Here is an 11,618-nt window from a genome sequence, read left to right as displayed (position 1 = left end):
TGGTTTTCTAACTTGGAGTGATTTTGCCCCCGAGGCACATTTGGCAATGTCTCTCACTACTGCCTGACAGAGGAGAAGAGCTGTTAAACTGTTAACAAGTAGAGACCCGGGATACTGGGAAGAATCCTACAATGCACAACAAAGAATTATCCAGTTGGGAAAGTCAATAATGCAAAAGTTTAGAGACTGTAAGGAACAGTGGCTATTTTATATTTGTACCTGCAATGCCATTTTGTATTTCTACCTGCAATGCACAAGGATTCCAAATTTTTCACATCCTTTCCAACAGTTATTTTGTTTCATTTCTTTGTTTATAGTACCGTCCTAATGTGTGAGAAATGGTATCTACCATCTCGCTAAATATTAGTGACACTGAACATATTTTCATGCATTTATTGGCCATTTGTATTTCTTTTCTGAAAAAGTGTCTATTCAAGTCCTCTGCCCATTTTTGACTTAGGTAGTTTTTATTGTTGTTCAGTGTTGACAAGGTCTTATCTTTTTCTAAGAGTTTTATAGATTATTCATATGTTTCTTTCGGTTTCTTTGGGTTTTGTCAACAAAGATAATGTGTGTATGTGTTTGTGAACATTTTAAGGTCTCATATGCTGCTAACATTGAAAAAAGCTTTTAACAGAAGAACAGGAAAATATATTAAATTGGGCAGGCTAATTGCTAAACAAACACCAAAATAGAGTTCAAACAAAAACATTTATTTATTGCCTAATATAAAAGATAAATAGTAGTCTATCCTCAAAGTAATGTTTCCCAGATACTTGTTCCTTTTTGTAGTACATGGCTTCCAGCCTGCCATGTCCTTTTATTCCAACCTAGCAGAAGGGGACAGAGAAAAGAAAATCATATCTGATTTCCAAACACCTTGATTTGGAAGTGACATACTACCACTCCTAGATGCAAGATAGCTGGGAGATATAGACCCTGGTCGCAGAGCTGTTTTCTAGTGGCTGCTCTATTTCTACACTGTGTGCATCTAGCCACATCTATTGGGCACTTGGAATGTAGCTTGTCCAAACTGCCACACCAGAATTGGATGACTTGGCATAAAAGTAAGAATGCAAATATCTCTTTGATAATGTTTGTATCGATTGCGTGTTGAAATGGCACTACTATAAATATGTTGAACTAAATACAAGATACCATTAAATTGATTATTTTTAACATGGTTAATAGAAAAATTTTAATTGTATATGTGTCTTGCATTTTACATCTATTCAATTATGCTGTTACATAAACAACCTTCTTTGTTATACAGATTATCTGTTGCATAGGTAGGAAGTACATCTGGGCCATTCACAGAATTAGAAAAAGGAATTGGGAAGCTCTCTGCAATAAAAATATGTTTTTGCACATCCTCTCTTTCTCTGTTTCTCTGTCTCTCTGTCTCTCTCTGGCCCTCTATCTCTCTCCCTCTCTCTCTCTCTCCCTCCCTCTCTCTCCTCACTGAGTAGAACCACAAAGTCACTGGTCTACATCTTGCAACCTACTGGCTTTATTTAGCCTTTTCTCTCTCTTTCTCTGTTTATCTCTCTTATCAGAGTCCAAACAGTTTGGTCAGGAGTGTAGGGTCATATGGCTTGCTGCCCATTCACCAGAAACAATGGAAACGGGTTCTCCAAAGGGAGCGCAGGTAGGTCAAAGTGACTGACATATTTGCTCAGCACATAAAATGTGTAAACACTACACTGGCTTGGCAGCTGTCAATATTTTCCAGCTTCTACACTTAATAGACTATATTTGATTTGAGATTTTTTGTAAGAGCTCTGTCTTGAATAGGTGACAAATTTAATTTAAGGGTATATTACTTAACTCATGTCATCACTAAAGAAAACATGTAACTAATCTTTCTTTCTGGGGCTTGTACCAGTGCCCAGAAACAGTCAACATCACTGACAAGCCTTGAATTTCCAAAGGTGTACTTGGAGCTCAATGTAATCTACATAACATCACAATTATCTTGTAAGACCAGGCCCATAGAACCATATATATTAATTATTGAAGGGTACAAAAATTAATAAATGGTAACATACCCTCAAACAAAACTCTCCTGTCAGCCTGAAATTTTAAAATTTTAGTGCCACTCACTCTCTGTCATAAGAAATGTGTCCGTGTAGCCCCTTTTAGAATATGAATAAGAGTCCTAGAGAGATTACCTGATGTTTTATATTCTCAGGAAACATTTGCTGCCAGATACTGTGATAAATCCATTATCATCATTAGTGATAGATGTTTTAAATGTTGTCTTTCACCCATGAAAACAATGGGGGCTAGAATGAATGGAATTAAAGGTAGTTACTTTTGTTGAAAGGTAGGATTTGGTTTGCTTCAGGGTATGCACAAGAAAGATGTCCAAGGGACAGTTAAGATGCAGTCTAGAACCCTGGGTGTCTGGCAGGGAAGATGTGTAGAAGATCACACAAAAAGAGGTGACAGACAGCAGAGTCACCAAATAGATTTTTCTCATGTTTTTACCATTGTGGTGGTCTTTGATCTTTAGCAATGATACTGTTTGCTAATGAAGCTTCATAACCTTGCTTCTTTGAGGCTATACTCTTCAAAGTCAGTAAGAGTCTCCCAAGTTCCTAAGGTTCTTTTTGGTCTCAATAAGTGAGTAACCTAGAAATGAATTGACAAGAAGCAAAGACATAAGATTCAATCAATTATTACTGTCACGTTATCTTTTATAATCACATATATACACTAAATATTTATATGTATAAAATATTTTAAAAGATTAGTATACTTCTCAGTATCCATAAATCTACACAATTTCAATTTATCCTAAAAATGTGATTTTTAAATGATTTACTTATAAAGGCATAGGTTAAATGGTAAATTGGATTAGCTTTTCCTCTTTAATAGACTGAATGTCCTGTTTTATTAGTTAGCTTTTCTGTCACTGGGACACAATACTTGATACCTACAACTTAAAGAAGGAGAGATGTAATTTGACTCACGATTTCAAGGGAACCAATCCATGGTCAGCTGCCTCCAAAGCAGAAACACCATGCTATAACAATGTAACAAAGCAAAATGCCGAGTTCATGGAAGCTGGGAAGCAGAGCTGAGGAACAGTGCCAGAGAGGAAGGGATGAGGAGCCAGAGATAGATACCAAACACTATACCTCTTGATCTACCCAACAAACCCATATGTATGCTCCACCAATCACCTAGAGTGGAGATCCCAAAGACAATCAAGTTTACACTCCACCTCAACTGGCACATCTGCTTACCATAGAAACATTCAATTCATAACGTATATAACACACAGGTAACAGTTCAAGTGTAAGATATTTAATGTCAAAAAGAGTAGTTAGGAAAAATGTTAAAATAGTCAAATCTTTAATGTAGAATATTACGCTAGTTTATTTCAGCCTAGACTCATACAAAATATGGGAAGATATACTGTTTGCTTTTTTATGTTTACATGTATGTTGTATTAAGATATCCTTTACCCTAGACAAATACGTCAAGGAATAACTGCAAAAATCAGAGGAGGATTTTGGAGAGAATTCTTTTGTCAATTTCCTTTTTCCAGTAGAGAATTGGACATTTGATTTGATTTGTTTTGTTTTGTTTTGTTTTGTTTGAGACAGGGTCTCAACTATGTCGTTGGGACTGACCTAGAACTCACTATGTAGCCCAGACTGGTCTCGAACTCACAGCCATCCTCCTGCCTCAGCCTCTCAAGTGCTGGGATTACAGGCATGTGCTACCATGCCCAGCCAAGAATTGGACATTTGAAATTGAATGAAATTTTTATATAAGAGGTCAGGAATGAAGGCAGAGTGAGCCAAGAGTAAGAGGACTGTTAATTTACTGCCATAAAAAGAACACTAAGAAAGAATGGAGATCAGGGATGTTACTAAGGTAAGAAATAGGCCAATCTTCAGACCTCTGTAGGGTTGGTTTCCATAAATATGAGTCTCTCTAATGAGATGCAATTTCTTACCAGTACTGTTGGGTTAATAGTAGAATTTTGCCTTAATCAAAGGTTAAATAAGCTTTTGAAAATTCTTGAGGGTCTTTTTATGAATTCCATAGTTACTCTGGTTTTGATTCATAGGAGTTTGACATAAATGATACATACTGCTAAAAACATAATTTTAAACACACTTCTCTTTTATATTCTCATTCCCATTATAGGAGAACAAAAAACTGAGTCTAATGCTGCTGTGTTACTGACACTTCAAATAAGATTTAATTAGTTTCTCTGGCAGAGCAGTAAATAAATTAAAGAGTTCAGGAGTGCTTAGCCCCATAAATTCTCTAAGGAAATTTAAATAGAAATAAGTTTTAAATACATCTTTCTTCATGCTTCCTATGTGGCAGCCAATGTTGGCCCTTGTCAAATGTCAAACATAAATGTACTTTGAATCTATAAGAGCCCATCAAGGATGATATTTAGTAAAATACACCTTCATAGTGTTAAGGAATTAGAAGTCAGCCTCCAAAGTGTCAGAGAATGGCGTAGACAAAATATCAATCAATGCATCATGTTACATTCTTCTATAACAATAGCCAACATTTACTAAGTGCTTATGAAATGCTATCACCTGTTTTAAGAGTTTTACATGAACTGAATTTTTTTGTGTGGGGGGACCACTGAAGTTTGAACTAAGGAGCACTGAACTATATCCCCAGCCCACCCACCCACCTATTTTACAGTTTATTTTGAGACAAGATCTTGGTAAATTGACCAGACTGGTCTCAAACTTGCAATCCTTTTGTCTTAGCCTCCTAAGTAGCTGGAATTGTGCATACCGAGATATGTGGTACATGAATTAAATCTTTAACCCTCTATCAATCATATGTGATTGGCAGTATTACCATCCCTATTTCATAGGTGTGGAGAGAGGTAGAAACAGATTTGAGTAATTTCAGAGCAATATAATGCCAGAAGGTCTCTGTGGCAAAGGCTATGGGTGTGCCAACTACATTTCCTTGAGCCTTACCAATGCAGTGTATACCCAGACCTCCCTTGCAACTGCCAGGGCCTACTGCAGCTTACTTCTTGCTATGCAGTACAGACTAGAAAAAGCACCTAACCCATTCCAGGAGCCCTCAATCAATGACAGGTGGGATTTGGTGTACATATCCTTGTTCCTTCGCCCCTCCATTAGGGTGACTCTGAGGTTCACATTCTATGGTACCTACTAATAGCTCCTAAGTAGGATTATTAAAAGTACTCACATTCATAACTACTTAAATATTCGCCATTTGTTGTCTACCTTCCTCCTCTTTCTTACTTCCTAACTGTCTACCAATGACTCCAAAGATCACTTCGCTCACATCCTTGTCTCAGGTTCAATTGATTCAGGGCGGGGGTGGACTGCAAACTCAAAGAAAGCCCTAGCCATGAGTGGGACCCAGGCATCCTGGCTACAGTCTATGGACTTTATCACTGTGATATACTGCCCATTCTCCCAGAGAGTCAACGCATATTTGGCAAAAATTATCTCAAGAAATGACAGGAAGTGTCCCATATTCTCAAGTCTGTTACATAAAAGTCCTTAAAAATATCATCCGTCACAAAGACAATCAGTGCTTCACTCGCAAGGTACATAGATATTCAGGAGACTCGTGGGAATTGTCTCGAACTCTTCCACATTCTGATATCAACAAGGATGTCACCGGACATTAAAACCATATAATTGTACTGGACAGAAAAGAGCAAAAATAGAGCGAATTTTTAAAGTAATTATTTTATTCTTAGTTTTTATGCTTTTGCTTTTTTAAAAATGTAGACAGTTTCCTTTGATGCTCACAATAAAACTACTACTAATTATACTATCAAGATAGTATTTTATAGGTGACGAGAAAATGTCTCAGAAGTGTCTTTTCTGCTTTTTTAATGCTCAGCTTCCTTTACCTCCATCCATACTTTTTAAGGTTGTTTGCAACATGATGTCATGTTTTTTCGACACACTGTTAATAGCAGCAGGCTGCCTCCATTTATGGCACATTTGATACATTAAAAAAAGATATAGATCAAATTCTACTATATGAAGTTATAGTTAAAGTGCACTATGGACATTTTTTTACTAAAAAGAATCCTAAAGTGAATCCATTTTGTAAAAAAACAAGTGCTCTGAAACACTGTGCAAGTAGGAAAAACCTTAATCAAAGACTAGAAATTTTGGAACTCTAGTGCTACTGAACTTTTGTGTTACTTGCAGCAAGGAGTGGGGAATTTGAACTAGAAAAATTTCTTAAGGTCTCTAATTCCGTTTTCCCCTATTCAGAGTGTAGGCACTAACAGCACTGACTGTAGAAGAGTGGTTTCACTCTTCAGCTGTGCCTCTTGGTGTGTCTCCCCTTGCAGATTACATAACCTTCTTATGCTTATTTCCTAACTTATAAAATGAGGGGAGAAGTGCATATTTCAAATGACAGTGCATGAGATAACACTAAGCACACTATACAGTTCTCGGCACACACTGGACACTTACGAAATTGTAACCAATGTTATTATTCTACATTTTTATGCATTAACTTCACTTTATATGATTTTCTATAAGAGAAGCATATTCTGAAGTCTTAATGTCTGACTCTAGTAATTTAATGCATGTGTTCATGTTTTTCCCAGAATACTAATGAAAATTTTTGAACGTACTAAGAAGTTCGCAGAGCTGTATATATTCCCAATATCCAAATTCTACCATTTACATTTTGCTGTGTTGGTATTGTCATATGCCTGTATACTCATTCCTATTACTGAAAGATATTAATTAAGCATAGCTAGGATACTCAGACATATCTAAATTTTATGGTGCATTAAAGAAATTAATCTTGCTCCAAAACTTCTCTTGAAATTTCATTTCCTTTAGCCAGCATTGTGAAGAAAACATATTGAATAAAACTAAATCTTTCCTTATTTGTCTTAAAATATATCGAGATGGTCTTCATAAATAAAAATAATAGCAACATAGGCAGAAATAGAGAAGCCACAGGTGCTATGAAAACTGACTGTACGACCTGACCCCTCAGTCAAGTCCACAAGGGTGTTCACTTTATTTCCTGGTGTGTTGTTTCATTGTTAAAATATGCTTATTTTTATGACATTTAACTCATCAAAGCACAGAAGACAGGGCCTGGTTCTTAAAATCTGGTCACTTAAAACTTTGCTGTATCTTGTACTAAATTCATTCTGGATGCACTGAGAGATTTTTGTTTGTTTGTTCATTTGTTTTGCTTTGTTTTTAAGTGAAGGGTGTCCAATATAAAAGCAAAGGCTTGGTCAAAGCCATGCACGCTTCGCACCAGGGCACTGCCACCTGCTCATTATACAACCCCGGGCAAAGTCCTTCATTTCATTAAGCTATGGGATTATTACATTTTTTGGCCCATCACTCAAAATTGCAACAAGATACTGTAGTCTGTTGGGGTGTTAGGCAGCATCATCCACTTAGTGACTTGTAGGAGTGGAATGCTTAGATGATACCAAAGAAAGAGTATTCTCCAATCCTGAACTTTTAGGAGCTTCATTCCATTGCCCCATTTGTAATACAGTGTCTATCTTGGTCAATTGCTTCATCTCTGAGACCTAGTACCCAACATCAACAAGTTATAGGAGGACAGCTTTATTGTGGCTGGTGTTCTTGGAAGGTTCAGTCCATGGTTGGTAGGCTCAACATAGAAGTCGCTTGGTGGAAGCACCTGCCGCTGGGGAAGCTGCTCACATCGCAGCATCTGGGAAGCAGATGAAGGGAGGAGCCAGGGAGGGACCGATACCCTCGCAGATCAAGCCCCCAGTGATGCCTCCATCCAGGCTGCCCTTCCTAATAGCAAGTCAGCTATGAACTCATCAGTGGACTAATCCAGATCTAAGCTATGACAGATCTAAACACCATATCTAAACCACAACAGTCTCTGAAATAGGTAATCCAACAGAAAAATCACATAGTTGTGAGACACGTAGACTACAGGATGGGACAACCTGAAATCAGGGGGAAGGGCTTGAATTCCATCTCATGATTTACATACATGGAGCCCTTAAGCAAGATACTTAACCTCTCTCAAATAAGCTGATGGCTTAAACTCTCAGAGATGACTTTCTTACCTGAAAAATGAAGGTAACAAGGAAATAAAACACTTGCTAAGTGCCTGTTATGTGCAAGGTTTCTCACAACTACCTCATAGCACCTCATAGCATAGGTAGTGCTGTTATTCCTTTTTAATACAGGCCCACCTAGGGTTGCTCAAATAACTAACACAGAGCCTGGGTTCAATCAGTGCTCTTCCTCACCGTGCTAGTGACTTCAACTGTACCAGGTGTGGTGAAGAAAAGAGCAAAGCCTAGTCCTGGAACAGGCACATAGCAGGTGGCTCAGTCAGTGGAACCTTCCTTTCCCTTTCCAAGTGATCCCAAAGAAAAATACCAGAAACTGTACTTTAGAGGTCATCTTACTTTTAGCAACTCAGTGAATGCCCCCCTGAACAGAAATGTAAATTTCACCCCAAATACTAACTTCTATTCCCCAATGATAGTTTCTTCTTTGGCCAACTCTTCTCACACTTGTGCTACAAAAAAAGTGAATATGGAATCAAGGGCTCCAGAGGCTTCACGATGATGGGTAAAATTTTTTGCCTCACTCAAATATGAAAATTTCTGAGCTACATAACCTAACATAATGTTCTCACAGCCACACCCTTTAGGGGAGTCTAAAATAAACCCTAGATCATATTTCATTCCTAAGATGTCTTGATTATTTTTATTTTTTATTATTTATTTTATTTTGCGGTACTGGGGAATGAACCCACAGTCTTCGCTAAGTTGCCCAGGTTGGACTCAAACTTGTGTTCCTCCTGCCTCAGTCATTTAGAGCACTGGGATTACCAGCCTGCACCACCAACCCTCGATTTTGATTACTTTCCATGGTGACACACCAACACGTAATCCCCAAGCAGGAAGTTAAGAACAGAATATCCAGAATCTCATTTGGGAGCCATGATAGAAGAAAGCTCCCAGTGGACCAAGTGGGTCCCTTTCCTAAGCATTTTATGTTTGTGGTTTCCTCCCCACGTATTGGCTCGAGTAAGGCACATTCTTTAATCTCTTTGTCACTTGAATCTCTTTCCTCTATTTCATATAAATCTATGTGTCTTATTGGACATCTGGGCAAAGTGATAAAAAAGTTGATTTTCCTTTTTAAAGAGCTCACTCATCTAAGGACTTTGCATGTTTCCAGGTACACTCAGTTTCTATGATGTAATAATTAATACTAAGTTGGTGGCTTCTCCCCACAATCATTTACTTTACTAAAGACCTCCGAAAGAGCCTGTTACTTTATCCCAGGGTGAAACTGCTGGCTTTGGAGCATAAAGTGGCTACCACGGGGCTAGGAGAGCACAGAGCACCTCATGCCATATCCCATAGCTAACTATCTAGCCCACTAGACCTATGGCTAAGTTGAAGTCTCTGCAATGTTGTATGATTGGTTCGTTGTGTTTTGCTCTTAGAGGAGAGAGTTTTGGGGTGTAAAGAGGGCTCTTCCTCACCTATCAAATTACAGTAAATGGGAAACCACCTCATTCTCACTTCTCTATGGCTACCCTGGTCTACAGGTCACATGAAAGCAGTAAATTGTTCCTCCTGGGAAACCTATAATCTCTTAGAGTACAGGTATCTGTGTAAACGAGGATGCCCGTGGCATCTTTTTGCGACAAGCATCACCCTTTGATGGTAAACTTCTCTTTGATCTCACCACCTGTTAATGATAGATATCCTTTCAGTGCAATCTGAGGCTTGAGATCATGCCCCTTTGTTAGCCAGACACTCCACTCCCCTCCCCACATACATACACAATTTCCTCCCTACTCACTAGTGTTCATGTAAAATGTCTTCAGAGACAAATACATGTTTCTCTGTACCACTGGGTAATAGTGGTTGGCTCCCAAGATTTATTCTTCCCCAGTGAGTAGTATTAACCATACCCATTTTCTTGCTATTGAATGAGTTAAATTAGGCATGTAGCCTAGTCTTGGCCAATGAGGGTGGGGGGAGGAGAGAGGAGGAAGAGATATTCCTTGGATTGCTTTGAGGAATGGTCTTCTAGCCCATAATACAAGCCCCTTAGACACTGTCTCATTTTTCTTATGGTCTTGATTTTGTTGTGTCTGTATGTGATACCTACAATAACTATAGCCACCTTGCCACTAGCCCAGAAAAGAAAACAAGGCAAAGAAACTTGGCCCCAAATTGGACCAAAGCCTAGATGTACTATGCCTGTGTCCCCTTCTAACTCTGGGTTTCTTGTTATGTGAGGGAAGAGATTTGATTTTTGCACATGCCAGTTGGAGCTGGCTTTTCTATTACCTGCAGTGGAAAGCAATTTAGCTGATTCACATGCGCTGTAATTTTCCTGGGCAACACTAATTGCTAGCAGTCTAACTGCATTATTCTCCAGTTGCTCATCTATTCTGTTGCTTTGATATAGCATATAATAATTGCTAATATTCTTTGAGTTAAAAAAATTCCAGGTATTGATATAAAGGAGAGTTTGCTGGCTTGTTTTAAAAATATGTATTGCTTGTATCCATTTAATCTGTAATTCTTCCCTACCCCTGCCAATGGTGACTTGTCACCATGTAGCACTGGTTAATGTAACCTTAGTTGGTAGTTGCATTAAACCACCAAAAACAATGGTCAGTAACTTGATAATCCAGAGCTAAATGGACCATTCTATTACCTCTAAAAGTCTGGACATAATCATAGGAAGAACTATCTTCTTCTCATAGAGATGAAAGGTATTTCAGATACTATAGCATATGCTTTTGATCAAATTGTTAAGGAATTTATTTTGTCATGTACTTACCATGTAACTTACCATTGATGTGAGACAGCTTTTCTGTTATTGTGATAATGTAAGGTCCAACCTTACTGCCCTCTTGTGTACAACAAAAGTGTCATCACATAAGGGAAAGAAACAGGCGCACACGTGGTGATGCGTTGAGTCATATGTAACATACATTCTTAAGTGTGCAAATTTTATGTTTTGGAAGAAAGACAATACAAGAATGGTCTTGAAAAGCCTCACTCAGGAGCTGGAGATTTAGCTCAGTGGTTCTGCTGCTTTGCAAGCACAAGGACCTGAGTTCAATCCCTGGTATCAAAAAAAAAAAAAAAAAAGTGTCAGTCAGGATATACCGCTTTGTGTGTTTATATTCACAAGCATGCTGCTTCATTTTAAAATAAGTATGACAGACTGAATTCTAGAAATGTATTGGAACTAACCATAGTCTAAGTACAGAGACGGTACCCTAGCAATTTAAGGGTCATCAGTCAAAGCTGAGTTCCCATCACTCATTTTTTTTTTTTAAATCGCTTCAAGGAGTCTTGTTGTTCCTTCTCTTAGAGGACAAATATTCTCTAACCTCCATAGATCAGAGACAGTCAGTGAATAGGCCCAAGGAAACAAAAGTTGCAGGGAAGAGGAATGCTGATTGGAAATGGATGTGATTTAAAAGGATGAAGGGCACGCCTCAGATATGAATGAGAGAGAAGTTGCTGTGTAAGCAGGAGTGGGAACCGTTAGAGAAATGGGATGCTGTAGTTGTTCCATGAGTGCTCAGAATAGTAAATGCTCATTGGTCATTCA

General features: G+C 38.2%; 1 long non-coding RNA gene across 1 annotated transcript; it reads right to left on the bottom strand.

Moving 5' to 3' along the window:
- Positions 1–737: 737 nt before the first annotated feature.
- On the bottom strand, positions 738–11,095 carry LOC117286291. The gene is made up of 4 exons (XR_004517379.1): positions 10,848–11,095; positions 2,976–3,082; positions 2,491–2,634; positions 738–830 (listed from the first exon to the last, which is right to left on the bottom strand). It is a non-coding gene; the product is annotated as an uncharacterized LOC117286291 (long non-coding RNA).
- Between the last annotated feature and the right edge of the window lie 523 nt (positions 11,096–11,618).

This window comes from Fukomys damarensis, unplaced genomic scaffold (genome assembly GCF_012274545.1).
Source record: "Fukomys damarensis isolate Sample0158 unplaced genomic scaffold, DMR_v1.0_HiC HiC_scaffold_16, whole genome shotgun sequence".
Classification (NCBI taxonomy): domain Eukaryota; kingdom Metazoa; phylum Chordata; class Mammalia; order Rodentia; family Bathyergidae; genus Fukomys; species Fukomys damarensis.
Note: the sequence above shows the minus strand (reverse complement) of the source record. Positions and strands in the feature narration are given on the sequence as shown.